A 27,129-nucleotide genomic window follows, 5' to 3' on the forward strand; every position below is an offset into this window, starting at 1 on the left:
AGGTTTTTAAAGGCCTCAGGCAGCAGTGAAACATCTACACGAGAGCTGCCATTGGTATGGAGAAGCATGTGGCCATTAGTATCTGGAAACTCTTCATATCTAACTGCTACTAGTCTGTAGCTAACCAGTTTGGTGTCAGTAGATCGAGTACAGGGGCAACTGTGATGGAGGTGTGTGCTTCAATCAGGAAGGCGCTTCTTCCCTTCGCCCTCTGATCATAAGGCTGGACAACGAACAGGAGATTATTAACAAGTTTGCACAGATGGGGTTTCTGAGTTGCATTGGATCCTTTTTTTAGGAATTGCATGCCTATTTTTTTGCCCCTCATCTGTGCTTTGGAGTTCTTCAACAGAAAGGTATATTTCTCTATGGTGCTGCAAGATCTGTTTGATCACCATGGATGGTTCACCAGTATTAATATATAGGATGTTTTGGAAAGATCCATGAGATCAGGGTCTTTAGAAATTCGTTTTTTGTTGTTGTTTTTTCCGCAGTGAGAAATGGGACTTTTTCTCCAGTGGTGTTGATGGACATTGATGACATTGCCATTCTTCCAGTCTTTCTGGGACACCTTGCTTACCCTCTGCTTCACTGGCTTATGCCTCTTGCTAGGCAATTGGATGGGCAAGAGGAACTACCCTGAGTAGCTGCAGAATGACTGGAATGTGCATTTTGGAGACTGAAAGGTAGATGGAGGCATCTGATGTTTAGGCTGGATGCTGATGAGAAATAACTGCTGCTTATGATAGCTGCTTATTGTGTTTTGCACAACTTTTGAAAGAACAAGGGGGAGAGCCTTGCAAATGGATGAGAGAAAGAGGTTCGGAGACTTGCTGAACATTTTTAACAGACAGAGAAGATGCCTCTATGATATGCTATAACTATCCAGAGGCACGGAGTTAGGGATGCCTTATGCTCCTACTCTGAAGCTAGGGGCCAGTTGTGATCAGTGTATATACATTTGCTTAAATCGTGATTCCTGCAGTTGAATTCATGCATATGAATAATGGACAGAGCTTTCTTCAGGACATACATAGGGGTTCCAGTATACTTTGTGGTGATTTTAACATAGTGTAGCTAAGGATTTTTATTATAGGACATATGAAGGTGCAGTCGAAGTGGCTGTTTACATAAATTGTCCTAGGTGCAGAATCATGATACAGAGATATTTAGAATGCATTTTTAATAAATAACAAGTGTACCAATGGATTGTTTTAGTAAAAAATACATAACAATGTGTAAATAGAAAAAGAGGAAAAAGAACTAACCCCCGCCCTACGTTTTAAAAAGGAGCGTGCAAGTTACTGAGGCATGGCCACAAATGTGTACATGTAGGGCACTCAAAACTGTTATCTGCATCTTGGGATGTGGGATGCCAGTGGAAAGGTATCTCCCTTTATATGTGAGGGAGTTAAGGGGATCTCCCACTGTCTGTCTGTCTTTCTTTATTGTCCTATGGCATAGAATGCCTGGAGAAGAATCTGTTTCTGGGCATTGTCAGAGGGAATTGCGTCCTCCCAAAAGTGGACATCTCAGCGGTTAGAGGGCTGTAGGGGATGTGAAGGCTGTGGTAGCATCCTTACAGAGCTACCAGGATGGCATCTATAACAGCTGTGCTTGTGAGGGCATGTCCTTTTTCTTCCTCCTCTTTGTGCTTCGGACACCCTTCCCTCCACACCTGTGGGTTTTTTTTTTTTTTTAATGCCTCGCTTGGGATGTTTACAGGAGTTCTTTGAACATGTCTTCCACTTGCATAGGTTGGATAGGTGTTCACTTAATACTAGCACTTCTGTCCTTGGTCACCACAAGGTGTCAGCTGGTATGGGGTGGAAAAAAAGAGGACAACAGGTTATTGTCAAAATTGAGGTCTCCATGCCAACAGTGATAAAATACTGCTTTTTCCTTGATTTTTGGAAATCCATTTCATAACCTCTTCCCATTCCTTGGTGATCTTGTAGATGGTAAGGTTTATGTTCTTGCTCATTTGTGTACAATCCCTGGGCCTGTGGGGTGGGCAACAGGTTGTTCTGCCAACTTGGGAAAAGGGTTAATTAATGCAAGATGGGCTGTGGCCATCGGGAGTATGGACTATTTAAAGACAGTGCAGCAGAGGAAGATTGGTAGTTTTGAATATTTCTCTAGCTGATATGATGGGCACTGCAGATGTAGGCTAGTAATTGCATGTGTACTTATTCAGGCTGTCCTTATTTTTGAGGGTGTTTACCGTGATGTGTGTCCCCAAAAGACAGATGAGCACTCTGTTAAAAAGCAATGGACAAACTGTGAAAATACACTACTGTTTGCCAGGATGATGCCCCCAGACTCGTGCACGAGTGGAAGGAAGACATCAACTCTATGGGAAGTGTCAGGAGTCCACCAGTTCCATTAGTTTCAGAGGTTTCTGCAGTCCTTACTTGGATGAGAAGCACAGATTGTTAAGAGCAGAATGGAGCTGACTTATGTTATGCCAGTCGGCCCTTGTTGGTCTCCAAATAACCAGTATTCATCTGGAATTAGAGTTAAAATTAAAGGAGAAATAAAATATCTGTCAGCATAAGATATTAATGCTGCATATATAATAATTGATGCTCCAGTACAGGTGTTTTGAAATCTATGGTTCATGGACCACTACTGGTCCATGGAACACTTGCTTGTGGGCAGCAGCAAGCTGGTAGGTCACATGGTGCTGACTTTTTCCCAGGCTTCTGTTTCTACAGATATATATCGCTGGTTGTATTCACTGTGATGTTAGCTCAGGTTACTCCTCTTGAGTTAGCCTAAGTCAAGTGAGAGCAGCCACACTCCAGAATAACACTCATGCAGCGCGGAGTGCTTGTATTAGCAGCACAAAATGGATGTGTTCCCACTGCATTTACTAGCTCATTCCTCTGTAGCATTTGAGCTTCAACCCACACCCCTTCATGGGCCGGTTAGCTTGAGTTTAACAGTGGTTCTCAACCAGGGGTACGTGTACTCCTCGGAGTACGCAGAGGTCTTCCATGGTGTACATCCACTCCTCTAGATATTTGCCTAGTTTTACAACAGGCTACATAAAAAGCATTAATGAAGTCTGTAAAAACTAAAATTTAATATGGACAATGACTTGTTTATACTGCTGTATATACAATACACTAAAATGTAAGTATAATATTTATATTCCAATGGATTTATTTTATAATTATATGGAAAAATGAAAGTAAGAAGTTTTTCAGTAATAGTGTTTTGTGATACTTTTGTATTTTTTTGTCTGATTTTGTAAGCAACTAGTTTTTCAGTGAGGTGAAACTTGTGGGGTACACAAGAAAAATCAGAGTCCTGAAAGGAGTACGCTAGTCTGGAAAGTTGAGAACCACTGGTTAAAAGCACTACCAAACATGAAGTAGAGCTTTTTGTGTGGATGGGAGTTGGGTTAGGGCAACATTCAAGTTATGCCTTAAACCTAACACTGCGATAGAGAGAAGCCTAGATGCTTGCTTGTAAAAGCAGCTGAAGAAAAAGGACGAACCAGATTAGCTGCTGCTACATAAGATGAAGGGAGGAAATGGGAGCCTCCCTCAGACGGGAGCCACTAAGCAGAATGGTTAAAAATAACTACTTTTCCATGTAAGTAATTGTTTAAGTTGCCGCGGGACTGTTGCTCAGTCGTGAACTGGAGGGGAGATATTCCCTAGACATTTGGAATTAAGATGTGGTTCACACTTGAAAAAAGTGAGAGAACCCCTGCTTTATTAAGTCATTTCTATTTTATTTTTCATTTGTAATTACAATATTGCATTAAGGCCCTGAACAGGACTAGGGTTTCATTACAAACATGTAATAAGAAACAGAATCTTCCTCAAACTGCTTGCAATCTAAATAGAGTGGGAGGAGAGAGAGAGGCAAAGGTTTGCCCTGGCTCACAAAGCTGGTCAGCTGCAGAACTGGAAATAGAACTCTGGTTTTCTTACGGTCAGTCCAGTGCCCTATCCACTAGACTAAACTGTCTCTTTCTGTTATGATCTCAAAATGACAATCTTTATGAAATCTCAGAAATCCAAAGTTTGTTGTGAAATTACTTACTTTTGATCTGATAAAACTTTTTAAGCTTAAAGGGAAATGAGTTGTGATTTTTGTCTGACAACCCATTGTGGAGGTGTTAACGTCTAAAAATTCTGGCTGGTTCTTTTAAAAGTTACAAATGCAATACTTAATATTTTTACAGCTATCAACTTTTTCCAATATGCAGACTAATGTTCATATAAATAATCCAAAGAGTACAAAGGTACTGATTAAGAATAAACATTTTTAATTACATTTAAAAATGCATACTGTTCTACTATTGTCTAAGCTATGTTAAATTAAATATGAAATTTTATTAACCTCTCAATGCTTGGTTTTTTCTCTTGTTGCAATGGTACACCAAGCATCCACAGGAAACTTCCCACAAGTCAGATCTATTGATGGTTCTGATTATGTAGTCCATTTACCCTCTTTAGTCTTCTTGAATGACTCTTTTAATGTAAATTTCTATTAAACAGTAAAGACCATTGAGCAACTGCCCAAGTTGTTTTTGATAGCACAGGCAATTAACTACTCAAGTATATGAAGATATTTTAATTATTCAAAATAAAATCTCAAACAGTTTTTTGTACTGAGATTCAGTTAATCCCTCCTGCAGCATGTGTAAGTGAATTTCCAAAACCAAATTGTGTATAATTTTTTTTTATCCATTGCTCTACTTTACCACATTAAAGAACGGGTATACCGTGGTATATGTCCATCCGATGCCCCCAAAAGCAACAATCCGTAGGAAGCTTCTCCATACAACCTACCCTTTTCTTTCCTTGAATGGTGGTTGGCCCTTTGTTTTTTTTTTTTCTTGCTCCTCTTTACTGCAAAGGCCATACTTTTAAAACATACTTATAAAATTGGGTAAGAATTATCCCCTTAAAATTGTTTCTTTTTTGCTTTTGTAGTTCCTTTCTCCGTTTCCTTTTTCTCACATACTTTACTTCCTTTTTTTTCCTGTCAAATGTTTTCTCTTAAGTGCTTGTTTAGCCTGAGCAGAAGAAAGAATGGGCAGCCTGAAGCATAAGCATGCACAGATGTAAGACATTGGTTGAAGATTTTGGCATGCCATATTATTCTAGGGATACTCATTGTAAACCCTGTGTTTACCCCAGATTTTAGGAGGAGGATCTAGGGACCAAGGTATAAAAAAAGGGGAGTTAACTTTTGGAGGTGACTCTCTCTTTACATCCCAATTAATTTTTTTTAAAGAACCAGGAACAGAGGTGAAAAAATGGTCTTACTGTGTGATAGTCCAGTGGGCTACCAAAGTACACACTTTTTTGGAAACTCATTTCCAGACACAGTTGGTGCAAATAATACTTAATGGGAAAAAATTATGTGGGGCTCGGTCGTTGTAGGATCACCACTATTTTTATCCTTTTTGTTTTTCCTTTTTTTCTCCACCTTCCATTCTTTTTTTTTTTTTTTTTTTTTTTCCCCCCCTCTCACAGCACTGGTATTACTTTGACTGATTCTGGGTGCATGTTTGTTACCTAAAGTAAATCTTGGAGGGCAGTGGATTAATCAGGAACTGGCAGTTAGCCAACAGTACATGGTGGGCCTGCCGCACGCACACACACGCACGCACACACACACTTTTGGCAAAATACTGGCAAATATTCACCATATCTTTCTTTGATTATAACACTCTAATTTGCCAGTTGTCCTTTCCTTTAAGACTAAGTGTATACAAATTTTTCTAATGAACAGGGAGGATAACTATACAACGTGAACTTTTTTGCTAACTTACATTCTAATGCATTCTAAATTGCATTCTAAAGCTTATCTGTGCAGAAGACAGAGATTTTTTTTTAGGGAACTGAGGACCATCAGAACCGCCACAGCAGGCCAGGTCAGGAGATGGGCTATGGGGAGACAGACAGCGTGGGATGCTGGGGGGGGAGACAGACGGGCTCGTAAGGGCTAGTGAGGGGGAGTATAGACTGGGGCAGGAGCTGAATGGGAGTGGAGGCATAGGGCCATAGGGGCGAGGGAGGTGCAGGGCCATATGGGGATGGGGGAGGAGGTACAGGGACACAGGAACAAGGGAGTGGCCGTATGGGGGCACAGAGACACGGGGGAGGGGGTACAGGGATACATAGGGACAGAGGAGTGGCTGTGTGGGGGCACAGACACATGGGGAAGGGGTACAGGGACACAAGGACGGGAGTGCTGGGTGGGGACACAGACACATGGGGACGTGGGGGGGGGTACAGGGACAGAGGAGTGGCCAGGCACAGAGACACATGAGGATGGGGGACAGGGTAGAGAGCCATATAGGGACCGGGGTGGTGGTGGTGCAGGGCCACATGGGGATGGCAGGAGTGGGTGTCTGAGTGGGGGTGCAGGGATTGGGTCTGAGTGTGGGGGTGGTGGTGCAGGAACACATGGAGATGGGGCATATGTACCTGACTGAATGGGAGAGGCTAGGGGTCAGCCAAGATCTTCATGGGGGAAGCTCCCTAACAATCCCCCAACTCCCCCTCCCCATTTCATACTTTTCCCACCCATACCCAACAACCCTCCAAGTTCACACCCAGGCTCCTTCCCATCAATTTACTTCCCTCTCCCTCAGCTTCTCTGTTACCACTGACTCCCCCAAGCCTTTGCACTGCTTCTGAGGGGTGTGGGAAATATGGTTCTGTATTGTAGTTTAAATGAATTATTAATCAAAGTTCTGTATTAATATGCCTAGTAAGGAAGGAGTCTGTTTGTCTAAAAGCATTTCCTGAATCTTTTTTTGTTGTCCGTATTGTTAGACATACTTACTGACAAGTTTTTGAAATAAATGATCAAATATAATTGAAACTGGTGTGATTATATTGTATTATTTTGACCAAAAATGCAGAATTTTGCATAATTTCAAAATATTGTGCACAGAATTTTTAGTTGCAGAATTTTTTATTTTTTGGCACAGAATTCCCTCAGGAGTAGAGAAAAATGTCAGAAATGGCTATTATAATCCTTTTTCTGCTTGTAAACAAGAACAAGACTAGCGAGGTAGAAGAGTGCTGACATAGTTGAAGATAACTTTTGCTAATTTGCATATGCTGCTGAGTGAATGAAACTCGAGACTCCAGACTAGTGTGAAGAATGAATCTTCTGATTGGGTACTATAAAGAAGATCATTTTAGAGATGAGAATAACAAAACAGAACTCAATAAGCGTTGAAGATACTGAACAATAATTTCTGGAGGAATATCGTGCTCTGCACAGCCTTTTTCTGGGTTCTTTGCGTAAATCTATATAGATAAACTTTGATGTCAGCTTAATGATGCACAAGGTTCGTGTGTAAATACCACTTGAGACTTCAGCACCAACATTTTTATTTATCCTGCTGTTTTCTCTGAAATGCAGATTTTTATCTAATGTTATTGAGGGTAGAGTAATCTGTGCAGAGCTGATGTGTTCTTTTACTTCCAAGTCCCCCATAAAAGTATTATATGTATATGTAGTGTTGAATGGTTTTGATGCTTATCTTTTTCTGAAATTCTCAAATCTTTTAAAAAATGGTGGTATAATTCTGCAAGTGATGCATTTAAGAACCAAAACTTGAAGTATGTAAAGATCTATTCAGTCAAATACAGTGGACACCATCTACTCCTTATCCATTTAAAAGACAAAGTATTGTTGAAGATGGGGGGTTTTCCCCTGACAAAATTGCTACAAGTTTACAACCATTTAGCCACTTCCCAAAGAAACAGAGAGGTTTTGCTTATCTGGCATATCTGTCTGGGACTCCGTTACCATAGTATCTGAGTGCCTCACAATCCTGAATGTATTTACTAGTAGCTGAAAGCCTGTGCTGTCGCAGGGGTGTAATTAGTACAGTTATACATGTAAAAAAACTGGAAAATGGCTGGGAAATTGGATGGAAATTAAAAATTGGATAGGTTTCAGAGTAGCAGCCGTGTTAATCTGTATTCGCAAAAAGAAAAGGAGTACTTGTGGCACCTTAGAGACTAACAAATTTATTAGAGCATAAGCTTTTGTGAGCTACACACAGTTACACTTGCTGAATCATCAGACAGATGATGAGTGAGGGTTTGGGAGAGGGGTTGAACAGTCTTTTGATAGATCTGTTGTGTTTTGCCAATGGGGGGGGAGTGGATAAAGGTCATAGAATATTTATAACATGTTAGTATGTCAGAGAAATAGTTGGAAGCAATTTTGTCTAATAAATTGAAATCCTTGTAAATCAGAATCTGGCTACACCATGAAATTCCGGATAATTTAATCTTTCAAAAAAGACAAGTGGAGACTTTTTGATAATGATGATTGGACTTTTTCTGGGACATAAAATCAATTTATATTTGAGGTCTGTCAGTTCCTCTCTGATTTAGTTGCCATTTTCCTGTTCTGATATTAAAAAAAAATCAGGATTCAGAAGGCCTTGTGGTGGAAGGAGGGGAGCTGATAAGCACAGCCATTTCTATAGCTGTTTTCTGCTGAAGCAGTTCATGAGCTCCTTGAAATGATCAAGGAAAGTCCTCTACCAAAGGGAAGATGCAAATAATATGGGACTAAAAGACCTGTCTTTAGGATCTTTCCTACATAGGGGAATTGCCATTCTAGATCAGAATCAAAGTCCATCTAGTTCTAGTATAATCTCTCTGATCGTGGCCAGTAACAGATGCTTCAGAAGAAGATGTAAGAACCTTGCATTAGGCAGTGGTGGGGTAATCTGCCCTGTACATAGGTCTCATCCTGGCCTCTAATATTTAGGCCATGTCTACACTACCAGCTTCTCCCGTCGGCATAAAGCGGCTACACGAGTGATCTTACAGCAGGCACCTCTAACCTCACTAGTGTAGGTATGGCCTTAGATTGGCGTAAGCTCTGAGGCACGTTTTTATATATATTTCAAAGTTTGTTGTCATTATTTATAACTCTGGAAATTCTCGATATGTTTATTGAAATATTCAGTCCTTTTGTGAATCTTGTTATATTCTTGGCCACAACAAGTCCACAGTTTAATCTCAAATTGTGTAAATAAGTATTTCCTTTTATTGATTTTGAATTTCCCACCCTTCAGTTTTATTGACTGCCCTTTATTCTTATTTCATGAGACTGGGAGAACAAAGTTCCTGATCTACTTTCTCTATAACATTAATTATAAATTTTCATTATTTTATGTATTTTACCCTTTCCCTTCTTATTCTTCTCCTTTCTAAGGTAAACAATCCCAGTCTTCTCAATCTCTCTTCATGGGGGAATTTTTCTAGGCCTTTGATTATTCTCATCACTCTTTCCTGAATCCCCTCTGCTTCTGCAATTTTAAGATGAGGTGACTGGTACTGCATACAGTATTCCAGATGAGGCCACACTGTTGATTTTATATAAAGGCATAATGTTCTCTGTATAATTTCACCATCCCATTCCTTATTAATAATAGTATCTTATTAGCTTTTTTTGTCCACAGCTGCACAATAAGCTGTGGTTTTCATTGAGCTGTCTACTTGCACCCAGGTCCCTTTCTTGAGTTGATACAACTGATTGAGAACCCTGTAAGGTTCACAAGTAGTTTAAATTTTTCTCTTTAGTGTGCATTATTTTGCATTTATTGACACTGAATATTATTTGCCATCGTGTTGCAATGCCTAGCTTGTTTAGGCATCTTTGAAGTTCCTCACAGTCCTCTCTGATCCTGATTAGTCTAAATAACTGTGTGTCCTCTGTAAATTTTGCTACATCACTATTCATCCCCCTTTCTAGATCATTAATAAAAGTATTTAACAGTATGGGATCTGATATGGAACCTTGAGGTGTGCTGCTGTTGACCATTTAATCCTACTCCTTGCTTTCTGTCTCCTATCCAGTTGTAGATTCATGACAATTCTTTGCCTCTCATCCCATGGCTACTTAGCTTTTTTAGTAGCCTTTTGTGCAGGATCTTGTCAGAGGACTTCTGGATGTCTAAATAATCTGTTGTCTTTTATCCATTACTTTGACATATTCAAAGAATTCTGAGAGATTAGTGAGACACAATTTTCCATAGCAGAATCCATGCTGGTCAGCTCCGCTGTATAGTCTTTACAGCTTTGGCTCATTTGGGGCATTTTTATCCCTTATATGGTGTTTTATTGCGGGAAATCTCTGCAATCTCTGGGAGCAAGAAACAAAGACCAAGTATTTATTTTGTATAGCAACACAGATTTGTTACCTCTTGGCTACCAGGTCAGCCCAATATTAAAGTTTTTAATATTGGCTTTTTTATGCTTTGAAAGGCTTCTTTAGTATTCAGTTAAGAGTATATCCGGTCACTTTGTCATAAAGTTAGAATCCTTAACATTGAGTTCTTCTGAAACTAATGTTTTATGGGAAACAGAATTCAGATCTGCCCAATACAATTGTAGTTGCTTTGATCAGTAACTATAGAAATTATATACTGAAAAACCATTTCTGTGAAATTACAGTTGATTTATCTGGTACGAGAATCTGGGAATTGTATCTACATAGAAGAACACTTCTATCTAGATTCAGGGTTTTCATGATTTTAAAATAATTGCTCCAGGGTACCAATAGAATGTATCTTACTTAAATAAAAGATTAATCAAAAAGTCCTGTTAAAATATAAAATGGTAGAACCTCTCTCTTTTTTTAGCCTTATAAACAAAAACTGTCGGTTTCGTACTATAGTTTGTTTCCAGTATATTTTAATGCAGTGGGGATTGTATGTATATAATGTATATTGGGGATTTGATGTGTTCTGACTATTTGAATAGATTTTATTTTAGTTTTAGCGTTTGTCAAACATGAAATGCTGCAGTGTGTGGGTTCTGAAATTCACAGGCTAAGAGTATGTTATGGCAATGTAAAGAAAAGTAGTTTTTTTTCTTTTGGAGGGCTGTTGAGGGGGTCAGTTTCAAACTGCTTGTGAGAATGCTGGCTTTCAATAAAAGGAGACAAAGAAAATATTTGCTACTGTTTCTAGTAAAACCAGAACTTCATTAGCTATTAATTTACATCCTGGCTAGCAGTAAACATGCTGATGCCGTAAAAGCACCATGTGCAATACCAACTTTTGTAGAGTGCTTTGAGCTCCTACAATGCAAGTTACTGATTGTTAGTCCTAATAATAAATTCAGCCCTGCTAGTTTATGATTAAGTTTATTTTGGGAATTACCAGGATGGTTAGATGCCAAGGTAGCAGATAGAAGTAAGGGTGGCAATACCATAACATGACATTCTTACCTCTGCAGGTGGAGGGTCCACGGCGGCTCGCCACAGCTGCCAGCATGGCTCTCCCCCGCTCTGGCTCAGCCACACTAAGTAGATCCCTGCAAATCTGCAGACAATTTTTGTGGATCGCGGATTGGATGCAGATACTTTTTTTTTTTTTTTAAATTCCCGCAGGGCTCTACTTAAAAGTTTGGGAAACCAGTCACATTCCAGAAGATAGGGGTTGTACATGGTTTTTCAAAGAAGGAGAGTAATCAGCTTGCTGAAGTTATAGAAGAATAAAGCTGCTATCAGGCCCAGGGAAGGTGTTTGTTACAATTGTACTGCTGAATCAACTGAAATACTGTCTCAACCCAAAAATGAGAGACAACCAGTGTGGTTTCTGTAGAGGTCAATCGACAATCCGTACATTATATGTTTTGTGGAATGTTATTGAAAAACAACTAAATGACAAAAGGAAATTAACATCACATGTATGGACTTCAATCTGCTTTTGGGTCCGTGCATCCATCAGTACTATGATACTTCTACACCAATATGGGGTATCTGAGGACCTAGTGTGTCCAGGTTCAGTGGTTGTATTGGGGACTTATTTTCAGTAGAATCAGGAGTATGTCAGGGATGCATTCTCTGATCTACATTGTTTAATATTCTAATAAACTAGCTGATGACGACAAACCTGATTGAGGCCCAGATAGGATGTGTAAAACTTAAAGATTAATCTTTAGAGGATTTTGAGCATGTGGGTGATATTGCCTTACTTGGAGAGATTACTAGCCAACTGCAGCTAATGCTGGAAGAGCTGGGGAAAATTGCAAAATCTATAGGATTTAAGATGCATAATGATAAAATCACAGCTATACATGACTCCTATAAAACAGGAATGAATGGTGGCCGATTCTGCACGTAGATGGCAATGGCATTGAACGGGTGAATAGTTTTATCTGTCTAGGTAGTTGGTTGATGACAAGAGGTTCTATAACCAAAGAAGTCACATGTTGGATTCGTCTTGTCAATGGCATTTCAGTGTCTTGAAAGGCTTCTGTTTGGCCAGTGGGATGTTCATGTGACAACTAAGTTATGAGTGTCAGTGTGGTGGTGGTGACGATAACTCTGTTACATGGAGCAGAAACATGGCCATTAAAAACAGCTGAGGAGAGGAAACAAAACAGTTGTCAAAACTGTCAAAAGTTGTGTCAGTGTCAAAAGTTAAGGCATGTTCTTAACATCCATTGGTTTGATTTTTGTCACAAATGAGGAGATACTTGGAAGATCCTGGCAAGTTGCAGCCTTACATCCAAGGAGAACAAGACGACTGCAGGGGCAGGTGGTGTCATGTCCAATGTGCAGAAGAATATATGCTTTTTACAGAAGGTCTACAGAGTTGTGGTTGAAGGAAGTAGAGCATCAGGCTGACCACAGATGAGGTTGGAAGATGTAATTTTGAGAGATTTAAGAAGCCTAAATCCTCCCATACTGACTTGTGGTGAAGAAAGAATATTTGCAAGGGACCATTCAAGCTAGAAGTCTATTCTGCACTCCACCGTTGCTACCTCATAGCCATGTGACCTGCTGCTGCTTTGCATTTGTACTTTTCTTTATTTTCCCAAAGAGATTTTCTTTAGATGGTAACTATTAAAACATGCTGATTTGCAATGTAGTTGCAAGATATATAGTTTTTATGCTAGATCTGGTACTACTTTTACTAACCAGGATGATATACTATCTATGCACATTTATTTAAGCAATTATATAGCTTAATTTATATTTATTCAGATTTGTAATTTTTACTTTTTTATTGTATTAGAAAATGGTGGATGATTCATTTCTTATTTACTAGATTAATTTGTTACCTATGATTTATGTCAAGCTGTATTTAGATGGAAATTCAAATGCAATTAAAAATGTACAAAAAGCCTATTTTATTAAAAAAGCTACTGTAAATGTGCTGGATACATATGAACATTTATCTAAAGTGTATTGAAACATTTTGCATCTAAAAATAATTTATTAAACAAAGGAAAGATCTGTAGCTAGTGAATTGAGCCGATTTGTTTCTGGTCATCAGGTCCTTCAAGATTTTTAGAACTGGTGGATCTCATCTTCTAACACCTAGTTTTTATTCACAGATTTGAAGAGGCAAACAAGCTTTCCTGCTTCAACTCGTAATTAGTTTCTTAACTTGCAGTGATCTAGTCATTGAACTGAATTAGATGAATAAATTGAAATGAAAGGGATCCTATCACTGCACCTCCAGAGGAGGCTACTAGTGTCAAAAGCTGGTTTAGCACTTCAATATGCTCTGGTTCCAAGTGTTTAATTAGTGACTTCCACAAGTTCAGTGGTTTGACTTCCTTTAAAACTTGTCAGCAAACATACTGCTGAATATATTTTTTTTATTTAATGTAAATGATTTTAATAGATAATAGTAAGTTTAGGCCTGGCATAGGTTGCCAATTTCAAATATGTTTAATTTTTAAAAAATTAAACATATATTTAATTTTAAAACATCTGATTTAAATAAAACTTTTTTTAATGGACATCTGTCTACCCTGATTTCTTCCTATTCCTGTATCACTCCACAATCAAGCTGACAGTCACAGAAGGCTAAATTCCAGTGAAATGTGTGTATGGAATACTGCATCCTGCTTGTAAACAGGAAGATGTTTGTGTTTCCTTCCTTATTTGTATTTTACACATTTTTTTTTTTAATCAGGGAAGACGTTAAGTTTTAAGCTGTATTGAGGGTTGTATGTTCAACTATCATAAACTTTAAGGTCAGAAGGGACTGTCATGATCATCTAGTCTGACCTCTTGCACATTGCAAGCCACAGAATCTCACCTACCCACTTCTGAAATAGACCCCTAATCTCTGGTTGCATTACATTTGATTCTTGGTGTTACTGAAGTCCTCAAATCATGGTTTAAACACTTCATGTTACAGAGAATTCACCATTTACACTAGTTTTAAACCTGCAAGTGACCTGTTCCCCATGCTGCAGAGGAAAGTGAAAAACCCCAGAGCCTCTGCTGATGTGACCCAGGGGAAAATTACTTCCCAACCCCAAATATGGCAATCAGTTAGACCCTGAGCATGTGAGCAAGACTCACCAGACAGATACCTGGGAAAGAATTCTCTGTAGTAACTCAAATCCCTCCCCATCTAGTGTCCTGTCTCCAGCCATGGGGATTTTTGTCTGTGTATTATATAGCCAGCAGGTTTAAAGTTGCTCCAATTCTGCCAGCTTGCCCTTGTCACAAACACCCGTACTATGGCTCATTGTGTTATGAAATTGCCCTCTGATAATACTTGATTCTTTTGGCTCTCATGTTTAGATTTCAGAGTAAAGGCTAACACAGTGAAAATTCTGTAGTTCATCATGGAGAAATGATCCTGTAACTAATGAAGTAAATTATTTACAGAGGCAGGGCTAGATTGGCAGAGGTTCCCTTATTGTCAAATGTAATTTCCCTAAAGCAATGGAACAATTGAGGGTAGAATTAGAATGGAATTTAAATAAAGTAAAAATTTTGTGGTAGGCAGCCAGAAGACCAGACCCAGTATTCTGAACTACCAGCTGGGTCTGTTTTCATAATCTAATACTGCAATCACAGGTTTCAGAGTAGCAGCCGTGTTAGTCTGTATTCTCAAAAAGAAAAGGAGTACTTGTGGCACCTTAGAGACTAACAAATTTATTAGAGCATAAGCTTTCGTGAGCTACAGCTCACTTCATCGGATGCATTTCAATGCAAAGCTTATGCTCTAATAAATTTGTTAGTCTCTAAGGTGCCACAAGTACTCCTTTTCTTTTTGATAATACTGCAATGTTTCTTGTCTAGTTTATAGTTGACTAAAATTCGTGAGTACTGCAGTATCCCCTTAAACTAGGAATTGGTAGTAGATTTTGTTGTGGATGTCTGCAGATGAGAGGTTCACAGATGCTGTTGGAGTGTTGGCCAGTAACGTGGAGGCTAGGTCACTTTAGTTCATCTCAATGTACCTCACTTATAAATTGGCTAAATTGACCCCTCTTGGTACAGTTTAATAATAATACTTTTTTATTATTAATAAATAATAAAACCAAAAAGTTAGTGACTCATTCGCAGAAACAAATCAGCTGTCAAAGTTTACCGATGGATTAGAATATTAGCCTCTGAGGTCCAAATGTGCACTGCTAATATGAGCAGGATGTGAGTCATTTTTGTTTCCAGTTTTGAGTGCAGTCCACACTGGAGATTAAGAGTAAGATCAATTGACTGTGAATTAAAAGCATTTGCTATGTAGAAGATTTACTCATTAGCAGCTAATGCTTTTTCAGCAAATACTATTATGGCAATGTAAAGAAAACCAGTTTTTTCTTTTGGAGGGCTGTTGGGTGGGGATGGGAGGGGGCAATTTCAAAGTGCGTGTGAGAATGCTGGCTTTCAATAAAAGGAGACAAAGAAAATATTTGCTACTGTTTCTAGTAAAACCAGAACTTCATTAGCTATTAATTTTACATCCTAGCTAGCAGTAAACGTGCTAATGCCGTAGAAGCACAATACCAACTTTTGTAGAGTGCTTTGAGCTCCTACAATGCAAGTTACTGATTGTTAGTCTTAATAATAAATTCAGCCCTGCTAGTTTATGATTAAGTTTATTTTGGGAATTACCAGGACGATTAGATGCCAAAACAATCCCTATATGTACAATGCAATGCTGCAAGTGGCGAATGTGCTTAGTTTAAAAAATAACTAATAAAAGGAAAACCAGAGCAGTTTGCCTATGGCAATTTTTTTCCAGAGAAATCAAATTTTAACAATATTTAACTACTTTTTTCTTTTGGGTGGTATTTCAAAGCCAGCTGGCTAGATTGTGTCTGCAAAATTTGCATGTTTACTAAGTTATTGGGTACCTACCAGTTTGTGTACAGAAATGCCAGCTTGATGGGCACACAGTTTAGGTGATTGCTTTTGAAGATGTGATTCTTTTTAGATAGGAGAAAGATGGGCGGTTACAAGATAAGTTTTTTATAATGTTATGGCTCATCATTTTTAATGTAAATAATACCACGGTTTGGTAAATGATGTGTATAGTATATCCACATTCAGGAAATACTATATGTATTTGATTCCTTTAACCAATTTTAAATTTCACTTCTTTCTCTCTTTCTATAAATAAACCTTTAGATATTAGATATTAAAGAATTGGCAACAGTGTGATTATTGGCTAAGATCTGAGTTATATACTGACCTGGATATGTGACTGGCCCTTGGGGATCAGAAGAACCCTTTGATGAAATTGGTTTTAAATAACTACTCATCATTAAGTCTTGTGTTTTGGGTTTTGAATCCATGACTGGAATACCTAAGGAGGTTGCATTTCTGGCTTCTTGTTAGCTAGTATGATGAGACAGAAGTTTACTTTTGTTGCTGGTTTGGTATATCTTATGGAAGAATAAGCACCAGTTTTGGGGTGTGTTTGCCATATTTCTCAGCAGCTTGTCCTGAATTTGGTTTTCTCAATTATGAACCACTGAAACATGGTGACAGACGGGCATGAGAGGGATTTATTAGCAGACTCCTGACTAATAAGACTGTTTATATATTAGGATATGAATTAGCAAAATATTTCTTCTAAAGATTTTTGAGAGAGACTAACATTTTTCCCTCCTGTATCTGTTCTTATTGATATTTTTGTTAATTTATTAGAGGTAGGGAGAGGCTTATTTTTGGCCTGATCCCAGGCCCACTGAAATCGGTGGGAGTCTTTCCATTGACTTCAGTGGGCTTTGGATGAGACCCTTAATAGAAAGAAAATGGAGAATAGTGGCTTTGTGTCTGTAGTTCTCTGTTCTCTGTGACACCAGCCGACATTGACCTTCTGTTTTGAGAGGGTCTACAGTGATGTTACTTTGCATTTCTATCAGTAAAGTGGAGGGAGTAGGTAAGGGGAGTATTTTTAAATTGGATTTTAAGTAAGTCCATTTTGTATTGGAAGTAAGTCCATTGTGTTGCTTTGTAGTGTTGTTTTTTGAAAGAAAATCCAGTCTTTTTCTTGTTTTTCATTTAGGGTACTACAGAATGTTAAAATATGTTAATTTCTAACAGCAAGAGTGTCTAATTTTTGTTTTTGCTGGGCCCTTGGTTACTTGCTTAAGACAATACAGAAAATGTAAATAATGTAATGTAAATATAAATAGTGTACATAATATTTACTGAAAGCAGAAGTATGTACAGTACAGATATTGCTTAGTCATAGATTCCTAAAGGGAAGAAATGCACTTATAGCAGCCTTGCAAAACTGTTGAGAAGCTTTATTAGCCCTGGTACAAAAACAACTCTCCTGCTCTTTATCATGGTAAACAGTGAAATAAACTAATGTTTTATTCTCCTGCTCCAAAAAACTGCTTGCCACAATTAAGTGGGCAAGTGGAATTTTGCAAGGATATGGCATAGTTATAACCTGAATTGCTTGTAAGGTATAGTATTCTTAAGGTCCTTCATTTTTAGTTTTTTATTTTGTTTAAAATTTCCAAGAATTTATCTGTGTTTTACAAAAATATAAAAATGGATGAAAATCAATGCAAAAGATTAACTTCACAATTGTCTGGGTAAATATTGGGGGATGGGAGAACAGAAAAAAGCAACAAATAGAGAAAAGTAAGAGGATTGAAAGTAAAAGCAGTTTAATGCTATGGGTTATTTCACAAACTGTACATAAACCCATATATGTGCACATATATGTATCTTCTACTACATTGCCTTATTTTAACAGGCAGTCTCGCATCATGTAATGTATTGGTTGTTCTTAATATGATCACTATTTTCCCGTACTGGAGTGATCCAAAATTCACGTGAAAATCAGTCAAAAACAAATAGCATTTGTAAAACCTGGGAATTGTTGAGAAAGTATCAGTAAAAACTGAAAACAAAGGACCTGCGTGTCCTTTCTCGTGAGGGTGAGTTAATCTTGTCCATTTTGGGTTATTTGGTAAGGTGGCTGCTTCTCTGTGGGTGCAGTTTTATGGTGATAGTTCTAAATTTTTGCACTCTGTTCCCCTACATGGTGATTGGTATTATGTAAAAAGTGTGTGTGTGTGTGTGTGTGTGTGTGTGTGAGTGAGAGAGAGAGAGAGAGAGAGAGAGAGAGAGAGAGAGAGCGAGCTTCAGATTCTGAAAGAATTTGAGGGAGTTTGAGAATTACACAGGCCTGATTTTCCTAGCCAACATCTCAGTTTCTGAAGAAATAAGTAAAATATACTATGCAACTCTTTTGGTAATAAGCAGAGTTTGTTGCATCAAAAATAGCTATACAATTCCAGGGATCTTCATATGGGGAATAGAGATAGGCACAGGCAAGAAGGCATTAATTTCACCTCTACATAACTCAGTTTTACTGTGTTCTCATATTAAATGAAGTACAGAGTGTCAAAGCCATGACTGCTTGAGCCTTAATCTAGCTATACACTTTCGTATGTCCTTAACTTTAAATATTTAGCTTGTGCTTAAGTACTTTGCTGAATTGGGGCCTTGAAGGGCAAATCTTCTCTGATAACAGAACCTGTAATGTTCCTTTTATTTTCATTATTATATCATGTTGCATTTTCATAAAGAAAAGTCATAACCTTTTTAGGATTTAAGATTTTGTGTGTTGTGTGTAAAATTTTGTGTTTTGTGTGCTTTGTAATAGACTTATTTACAATTCTTTCTCTTTAGCATGGCCTGGTGTATACGATTGCCACTAGTGAATTATTGAAGTCTACGAGTAGGGCTTACACCTAATAAGAAAGGAGGCTATAATCACCTTTTCAAACCCCAGAGGAAAGATTAATCTCTTCAAGAGTGATGTGGGCATTGCTGAGAGAGCAAAAAGCTATTTGCTCTGAAAAAACAAAACGAAAGTTTAGCCATGTTAAAACGCATACTGTTTGCTTGCACTCAGTTTACCACGCAAAACAGATTGCTCTGTTTCAGTGATCTCACAGCCCTCACCCATGCACCCCAACCCTCTGCCTGAGCCCCTCCCACACTCCAAACCTCTCATTACCAGTCCCACCCCAGAGCTCTCACATTTTTACATTATTTTAAAATATATATATTGGCTTACAAGGCAGGTGTGGGGCAGCAGGACTTGGACCTGTTCTGGGCACCACAAAAAATTATATAAACCTACCGCCCCTGGCCACCCTTACTTCTGGACTGGTGCTGGCAGGGGTGCTGCCTTCAGAGAGTGATGGGTGCTATATCCCCTTGTCCTCTGTTTGGGAGCTTGAAATATGGTAACCCTAGCAAAGGATCTAAAAGTTGTGCAGTATTTTTTGTGATCTCGCAACCCCTCTACAATAGCGTTGTGACCCCCTTTTGGGTCGGGACCGCCAGTTTGAGAAATGCTGCCCTAAAGGCTGCTAGTATGTGGAAACAGGGTCCTTGTAGTGGGGTGGTTACCCACTCCGGCCTTAAGGGGCTTAAAACAGCACAGGAGAGGGCTGTGGCTGGGAGCAAGCAGTTCCCAGGCTGAGCTGTGGCCATACCCCAATGAGGGCTCAGCTGGCCTTTGTAAGAGGGCAGTGGGCCAAGAGTGGACAGAGTCTCTTCTCACTGTGGAGGGAGATGGGCCTGGCTGCTGGGGAATGTACCAGAATACCTGAGGTGGAGCAGGCTGGGGAAGGCCAGAGGAGCTGGGAGGCTCCAGACTGGAAAAGCCCCAGGCTGCAGGCCTGGCAGAAGGCCTAAGACAGGGTACTGGGGTTGCAGGGGGCAGCCCAAAGATAGGCAGAGGTCCAAACCCCCCTTGCCTGTGATGATTGGCTTATATGCTGCAGTCCGCCCCAGTGTGCGGGGCTCAATGGTGACTGGCAGTAGCCAAAGGCTGAGGTGAGGTGGGGATAGTGTGTGGGGGTTCCCCTGGGAGGGGGAGACCCAGATCTCTGGGGGCACTACCAGGGGGCAGCACCCTGGGTAAAAGGGGCACCGGAGTCTGGGAGGGACACGGGAGCCAGCGGCAGTGAGACACTGGCCTGCAGAGGGTGCTCCGGAGGCTGGAAGAGCTAATTCCCTGAGAGACCAGGAGGAGGCGCCGCAGGGGTGAGTCCCGCACTGTGACAGTCCTGTTGTGGAAAGTGTCTAAAATATAGCTGAAGACACAAAGTTATGTGGGTTTTGATATTTATTTACTATTCATTTTTACATTCTAAGATATTTCTTTAAAAACACACTTTTCAGTCCTTGAGATGACAATTTTTCATAATGGAATAATAGTCTCCCCTGCTGGAAAAGCTCTAGCCTTTTGCTGTATATTCAAAATAAGAGACTGTTGGTATGCTTTCCTGACAAATTAAGTATGCTCAGTGTTCTGTACCATGAGTTTTCCATGTCTGATACGCATTGAATGTATGTTTTAAGCTGTTTATTTTCATGTTATGGAAGGTTGAAGAAAGATTAAAATAAAGAGTACAATTCAGTGCTGTGGGGGAGAGAGATGTGGACAGAGACGTGGACAATAAATCCCCAGAACTGGAAGTCTCAACATGTGGTGCTTTTTTGCTCTGTGCTGTCACGTAGGTGCTGTGTGCCATCTTGACTCCGATGGGGAGGTTCAATTTCCTCACAGTTCCTTCACTCTGGTACTGCTGATCCTGCTGTTTTTCTGCTTCATTACCCTAATATGTGCATTGTTGGTGCCTTTTCACTTCCAGCCCTTCAGACAGGTTCAAAGGCTACTTCAATGGAACCAAAGAAAAGCCCTACAGCCCCACAAAAATATTCAACCAATTTAGCAAATATTCAATAGTATGATTACAGAATTAAATTCAGCTGCAATCGTACAGTGACAGGCTTAAATGAAATTCAGACTGAAGTTCAACCTCTTCGGTGAGAAGTTGATAAATAGAACAATAGGTTTTTCACTGTAATGGACTGCTAAATTATTGGCTGCTGGAAGTGAATAAGAATAGCAAACTTTTCTTATTGCAGTTAATAATTATGGCAGAAATAAGTGTTTCTACACAAAAATTCTAATATAAATTTATTTTTTAATCTTAAAATGTAATTTTTTTATACTTTATATTTGAAACGAACCAAATTAGTTGGTGCTATTATTGGAAAACTTTCAATAGCAAGATGAGAGATTTTAATTAAATTTAATTGAGCAGACGCTATTGTGTAGTCATTATTAACTTGTAAACATGGTCTTCTGCTTCAGTTGACAGCAATATTATATACAAATTCCAATTTAATTTGTGGTTATTATCACAGTGACAAACCTGTTTCCATATAATCTGGTTTCTGAAACATTCTTCTGTGCTAATCCAGACCATGTTTTATCACCACCTTTCCAGGAAGTGGGCTTTCCAATTATGCTTCTCGTTTGTTGTGTTTTTTTTTTCCTTATTTCTTTTCCATTTCCCTTAATGACCACCTGTCCAAGGAAACTGGCATGTTGGCTACTTCAGTTTTGCTACCACTGCACTACTGACTTAAATATGTAAACTCGGCAAAATATCGGAATAATACTGCATTTGGAGGGCATGTTTTGGAATGTACTATACAGGAAGAAAAGCCTTAATGTCACACGTCAATCATGGACATCTTTTCCTTTTCACAAGAAATCATAACAAAGAGGATTGTTAGCTCTCTTTGTGTTGAGAGCATTTATTATGCCTCAAGTTCCTACTTGCTAGGGGCTCCTCCTTAGTCAATCTGCATCACATATGAGTGGCCTGTTGGTCTCAGGGAATATCTATTTGGTCCCTGGAAATTTTGGTCCTGAGAGAGTTTCCTTCTACTTTTATTTGATATTACAAACAATATGTAGTGCATTTTCTGAGGCAGCATTTGAACTGCAGGTGTTGCAGGCTGCCTTTCCTAGGTAGCTCTAGTCTTAAGGTCTGGTCTAGCATTATGCTAAGGAAGGGTAATTTTCTTAAATTTTTTAAGGTTTCTTTAAACATTTTTATGTCACCTAGATATCCTGGGCAGTTAGGCTGAGATGATAGGATTGTTTTTTGATTTCTTGTTGATAGTTTACTATAGTTACTGCTAGACTGTTCAGCTGGAACAAGGCAAACAAGGGGAACTGTATGTATGGAGAGTCTGGTCCTCTCTCCATCTCTTTGAATGAAGGTGATGAATTTGGAAGAAGTGAGGGAATATAGCAATCTATATATTCAATTCAGGGAGTCCCCTGCATATGTGGATTGAAATTATCTTTGGGGGGAATTTTTGAGGCTTTTTAGCTGGGCTTTGGGTTGAGTCCTCTAATTGGCACTGGATCAGAAACAACTAAGCTGCATTATTTAATTTAACAGGTTTTATAAATGCATATAGAGACATATAAGTACTTTTCTAAATAGAATCAAATTAAATGGCATCTAATTTCTGTAATGATAGTTTGTATTGTTTGGGTCATCCCTGTAGCTGGGGCCTTTAAAGAGGAGTAATCATTCTAGAGCACTGTTTTACAAGTAGATGTAATGTGAATGTGCATTATTTTGTTAACTGTTTTAATTTTTGTTTTTGAGATGTGCTGATATTACAACGTCTAGCAAGTTATATTGAACATTGTCAAACTCATTAGATTACTGCTTTATTTCATTAGTTCAAAGCATCAATACTTTGATTATGGTGAAAACGTGTATTTGCTATTTGCCCAGCCAGCGTAGGGTAGAAAATACATTAGAACTGTTGAATTGTTGTTAATGTAACAGTTTTTTGTCTTGGCTGCTGCAGATGTTTGTTTTAAAGACATATATATGTCTAAAATCTGCAAAATGAAATCCAGTTCCTTTTACCCACTGTACAGTTGTAATACTGCTGTAAACTTTTAAATCTGTGTAATACTTCAGTCAATCTGTGTTAATTATAGCAATTCATTAAGATTCTGATTATGATGGAGGAAAAAGGATTGAAATTACATTAGATTAATTTAGCAATATCTGGGATAGATTATTTTCAAAGTCCTCGTTTGTCTCTTACTTCTCTTTGGAAGTAAAGCCCTGCTGTCAGGCACAGATTTGCCTGTAGTTCCTGTCTATTTGGTGGAGGCTGTTTGTGGTGCTGGAGAGGCATCTGTAATGCTGGGGAGTTGCCAGGACCTCATTAAGTGCATCTTGGATCACAGCCAAACATCCAATGCAGTTGAGCCTCAGCATTTTCTCTGAGAACCAAGAGAGGCAATTGGAAAAGGGGGAGGGGAAAGGAAGAAAAGTCTGCTTCACCTATGAATTGCTGTGTTTTATTGTGTTAAATGGGTGTAGCTGAACTCTTGGAATTAAATTAAGCCCTTAACTTCTACAAGCTGTTGTAAAGCTGAATAGAGCATCCCCTGGCCCCCTCCCCTCTCTCTCTCTCTCTCTCTCTCTCTCTCTTTATTTTGTGTTAATGAGACACAACAATTGTAATAGGGCATTCAAACTTCTGTCCTTCAATACTGTTAATAAAAGTGACTTTTCTTTTGCAGTTTTATGACCCAGATGAGAATGAAGAAAACAATTGTTGGGTGGACTCTTTAAACATGATCAGTGTAGCAAAATAAAGCAGTTTAAAAGATCCTTTGTGAAGTTGTTTAGGCCTCAAATTTTCCATATCTTTAAAATTGTACGTTCTGTTGAAAAGGAAATATGTCAGTTGATCCTTGTGTCCTTTAAATTGCTCACTGTAACAGTAAGTGATGTGAATGAAATGCTAATGTACTTTGTGCATAACTTTCTGTAATGCATATGCCTGAGTTTCTTTAAAAGATATAAAATATGCAATAATTAAAATATTATATACTTCAAATACACAGCTGGAGAATGACAGGTTTCAGAGTAGCAGCCATGTTAGTCTGTATTCGCAAAAAGAAAAGGAGTACTTGTGGCACCTTAGAGACTAACAAATTTATTTGAGCATAAGCTTTCGTGAGCTACAGCTCACTTCATCAGATGCATTTGGTGGAAAATACATGTTTAACTGAATGCAAGAGGCCCATATTTTAAGATCTTTTTAGATATTTGAGACCTAAAGCAACTCGGTCCTTTTGAGATCAAACAAGAAAGTTTGTAGCTTTCTGAAATGAAGTTCTTCTAATGCAGAAGGAAAAAGTAGAATGCAACCTATGATCTTACTACTAAACTAAATTCAAGCTATTAAAAAGTACATCTTTGTGGTGCTGGTGTTGTAGGTTTGAGTAGTGCTAGCCATAAAAAGCTCTTTGTACAGACAGAGGGTAGAAAATACTGTCTTATCAAATGTTTTGAACAACTCGCATGTAAAATTGTACACTGAGACTGACTAAGCGTGAAGGCAACCCAGAATAGTTTAGTGTTCTGCAGTTATGTGATTATAATGTGAATTGATCTCACTGAATGGCTTGGAAGAGTGTGTTACTTGGATTCGCCTCAATCAGTCTCTTTTGTGTCGTCCTCACACCCCTTCCCACAAAGTCTCCAATACTGATTGAAAAAAGACATGAAAATTAGCTACAGTGTGATACTATCCAGCACTGTCAACTGTGAAAGGTACTATTTGTTCATGTTAGCTGATTTGTTATGTAAATTAGCAGTATAAATCTCTTACAAGGTTTTAAAATTTTGTTTCTTTTGCAAATACCTGAGTTTTAAACTAATACTGGGAGATTTAATAGCATATCTAGGAAAACAGCAATCTGGCCAGCATAGCTGGGCCAGAGGAAGATCATTTTTCCTGGAGGAATGGTGGATTTTGTTGTTGTTGATTGTAGTGTATATATATGGTAAACTTCCATACAGCACAGTTTTTGTTGTACACTGTGAAAATGGAAATTAAAATTTGCCAAGTTATCTCTGATACTGGATTGCAAAGTACACAGAAACATAAAATTTAATGTACTCATAAATGCCCCCAAACTAATTCGTTTGTAGCAGAGCTTTCAGAACAAGTTGAACTGTTTGTTGTTGCTGTGAGTACAGGTCAGCTTTTCTGTGAAATTTACAAGCAATTATTGTGGACAGCTTTGCCCGTTTTATGTTCCATACTTATTTTTTAGTATAAGATTTTTGTACAGCAATTAATATGTACTGTAGGTATTTACTTGACATCACTGTTTAAGATATGGGAGTTATTCTCATATTTTATTTGAGCTTGTGAAAATGCTTCAAATTGAAATGAACTATAGTCAGAGAAATTGGACACTGGTAAACGCTGTTACTCTTTGTACAGCAGCAGATTGGTTAATAAATTCATGCTGCTGCTCTGTGCAAAGGAGCCAGGTCAGAACAAGAGACCCACTGTTCCTGTGTGTTCTAGGATGTTGGGATCTTTCTCTGGGGACAGTTGGGCAACCCATGGTGGTTGGGTGTTTTGGGGTTTTTTTTTTTTTAACTAATTTTGTTTTGGCAGTGCAAGCTGTAATATTGATGAATGATTAAAACACTTTTAAAAAGAAGCATTGAATTTGTGTAAAACCATTCTGCAGTGTCTTAAAGAAAACTTGGTTACTTTCATGTTATTTTTTTCCTCTCATTGACACTTGTTGTTGTTGGTTGGTTTTTGTTTGGTTGCTGTTAGGATTCTTAAAAAAGGCTGCTTGATCAACTTATTTAGTCTACCTAAACTGTTGCCACCTCTCACAAAGTAAGACTTCTTTTTTTAAAAAAATATTGATTTAAACAAGGATAAACAAATCAGTGCAAGCAAAGGAGTCCGCTGAACAATCAAAAAGGAATACATGGGCTGGCAAGAGTTGACCAGCATTTCAAGTTGTGCCGTAATTTACCAGATTTCTTCCGAGAGCCCTCCATTTAAAAAAAAAAAAAAAAGACGTACTTTGTAGGCTGCTAATGTTAGTATATACCAGAGTACTGATATGTTTGCTGTTAAAATAAATTTTAGTTATGCAAACTTTTGTAACCCCCAATGAGATTACATAGATTCCTGGGACCCTGTGTGCTGGCAGTTCAGGAGGAGGCACGCTGTCCCTAGTAGGGAGGGGGAGCCAAGACAGATTCAGAACCTGCCCAGCAACCAATATGGAGTGAGAGGCCCTCCCAGTGACTTGAGAAAAGGGGAGAAGCCATTTTGGAGTCAGTCCGGAGCCAGTCAGGAAAAGGGCAGGACTGGTTGTGTGGGGAGCTGGTGAGTCCTAGGCCTGCATGCAGGGTTCCCCCTGAGAAAAGGCCTCTAGGGACCTAACAGCAGATCGCTTAGCTGGGTTTTTTCTTCCCCACTGATGATTCCCAATTTGTAGAGTTTGCTGGGAAACTTCCTCAGCCAGGCTGAGTTCACCCTTCAGCTTAGGGTGACCAGGTGAAATAGACAAAATATCGGGACATGTGGGGGAAGCAAAAAAAAAAAGCTTGACTGAAGCAGAGTTGCCAAAGCAAAAAAAACCAAAAGCCCGCCGGAGCGGCCAAGGCCACAGTATTGGGACAAATGGCGTCCCAACGTGCATTGGTCGGGATGCAGGACAAAGAGCTAAAATTTGGGACCGTCTCTATTTTATCGGGACGTCTGGTCACCCTACTCTAGCTCCCTAGATGAGACCATTCACCACATAGAATCATAGAATATCAGGGTTGGAAGGGACCTCAGGAGATCATCTAGTCCAACCCCCTGCTCAAAGCAGGACCAATCCCTAATTTTTGCCCCAGATCCCTAAATGGCCCCCTCAAGGATTGAACTCACAACCCTGGGTTTAGCAAGCCAATGCTCAAACCATTGAGCTATTCCTCCCCCCTACATGGTCATCTCTGCTCTGTCTGCTAGTCCAGGGAAATCCTGGGACCGACTCAGCCTGATTTCTGCCTAAGGAAGATCCCTGCCAGCAGAGAGCAGCCCCTCTGCAGTGACTCAGGAGTCCAGAGTCATCTTGGAACCTGAGGGATCATTCATGGAGTTTGTGAGTGCACCATCTTTTAGTTAGTCAGTCAGGGAAATTTGTTTTGGGGACCACCTACTCCA

The 27,129-nt window shown here is 39.0% G+C and overlaps 1 protein-coding gene across 3 annotated transcripts in view; it reads left to right on the plus strand.

The window, feature by feature from the left end:
- The window catches only part of BMPR2 (bone morphogenetic protein receptor type 2), a 163,825-nt gene that overhangs the window by 25,968 nt on the left and 110,728 nt on the right, over positions 1–27,129 (plus strand). The window contains exon 2 of one of the 3 annotated variants that reach the window (XM_043505603.1): positions 495–686. The exons of the other annotated variants lie outside the window; for them this stretch is intronic. The gene's annotated coding sequence lies outside the window, so the exon portion shown is untranslated. The remainder of the gene's footprint in view (positions 1–494; positions 687–27,129) is intronic. 3 annotated transcript variants of the gene reach the window in all.

The sequence above is a fragment of the Dermochelys coriacea genome, chromosome 11 (assembly GCF_009764565.3).
Source record: "Dermochelys coriacea isolate rDerCor1 chromosome 11, rDerCor1.pri.v4, whole genome shotgun sequence".
Classification (NCBI taxonomy): domain Eukaryota; kingdom Metazoa; phylum Chordata; order Testudines; family Dermochelyidae; genus Dermochelys; species Dermochelys coriacea.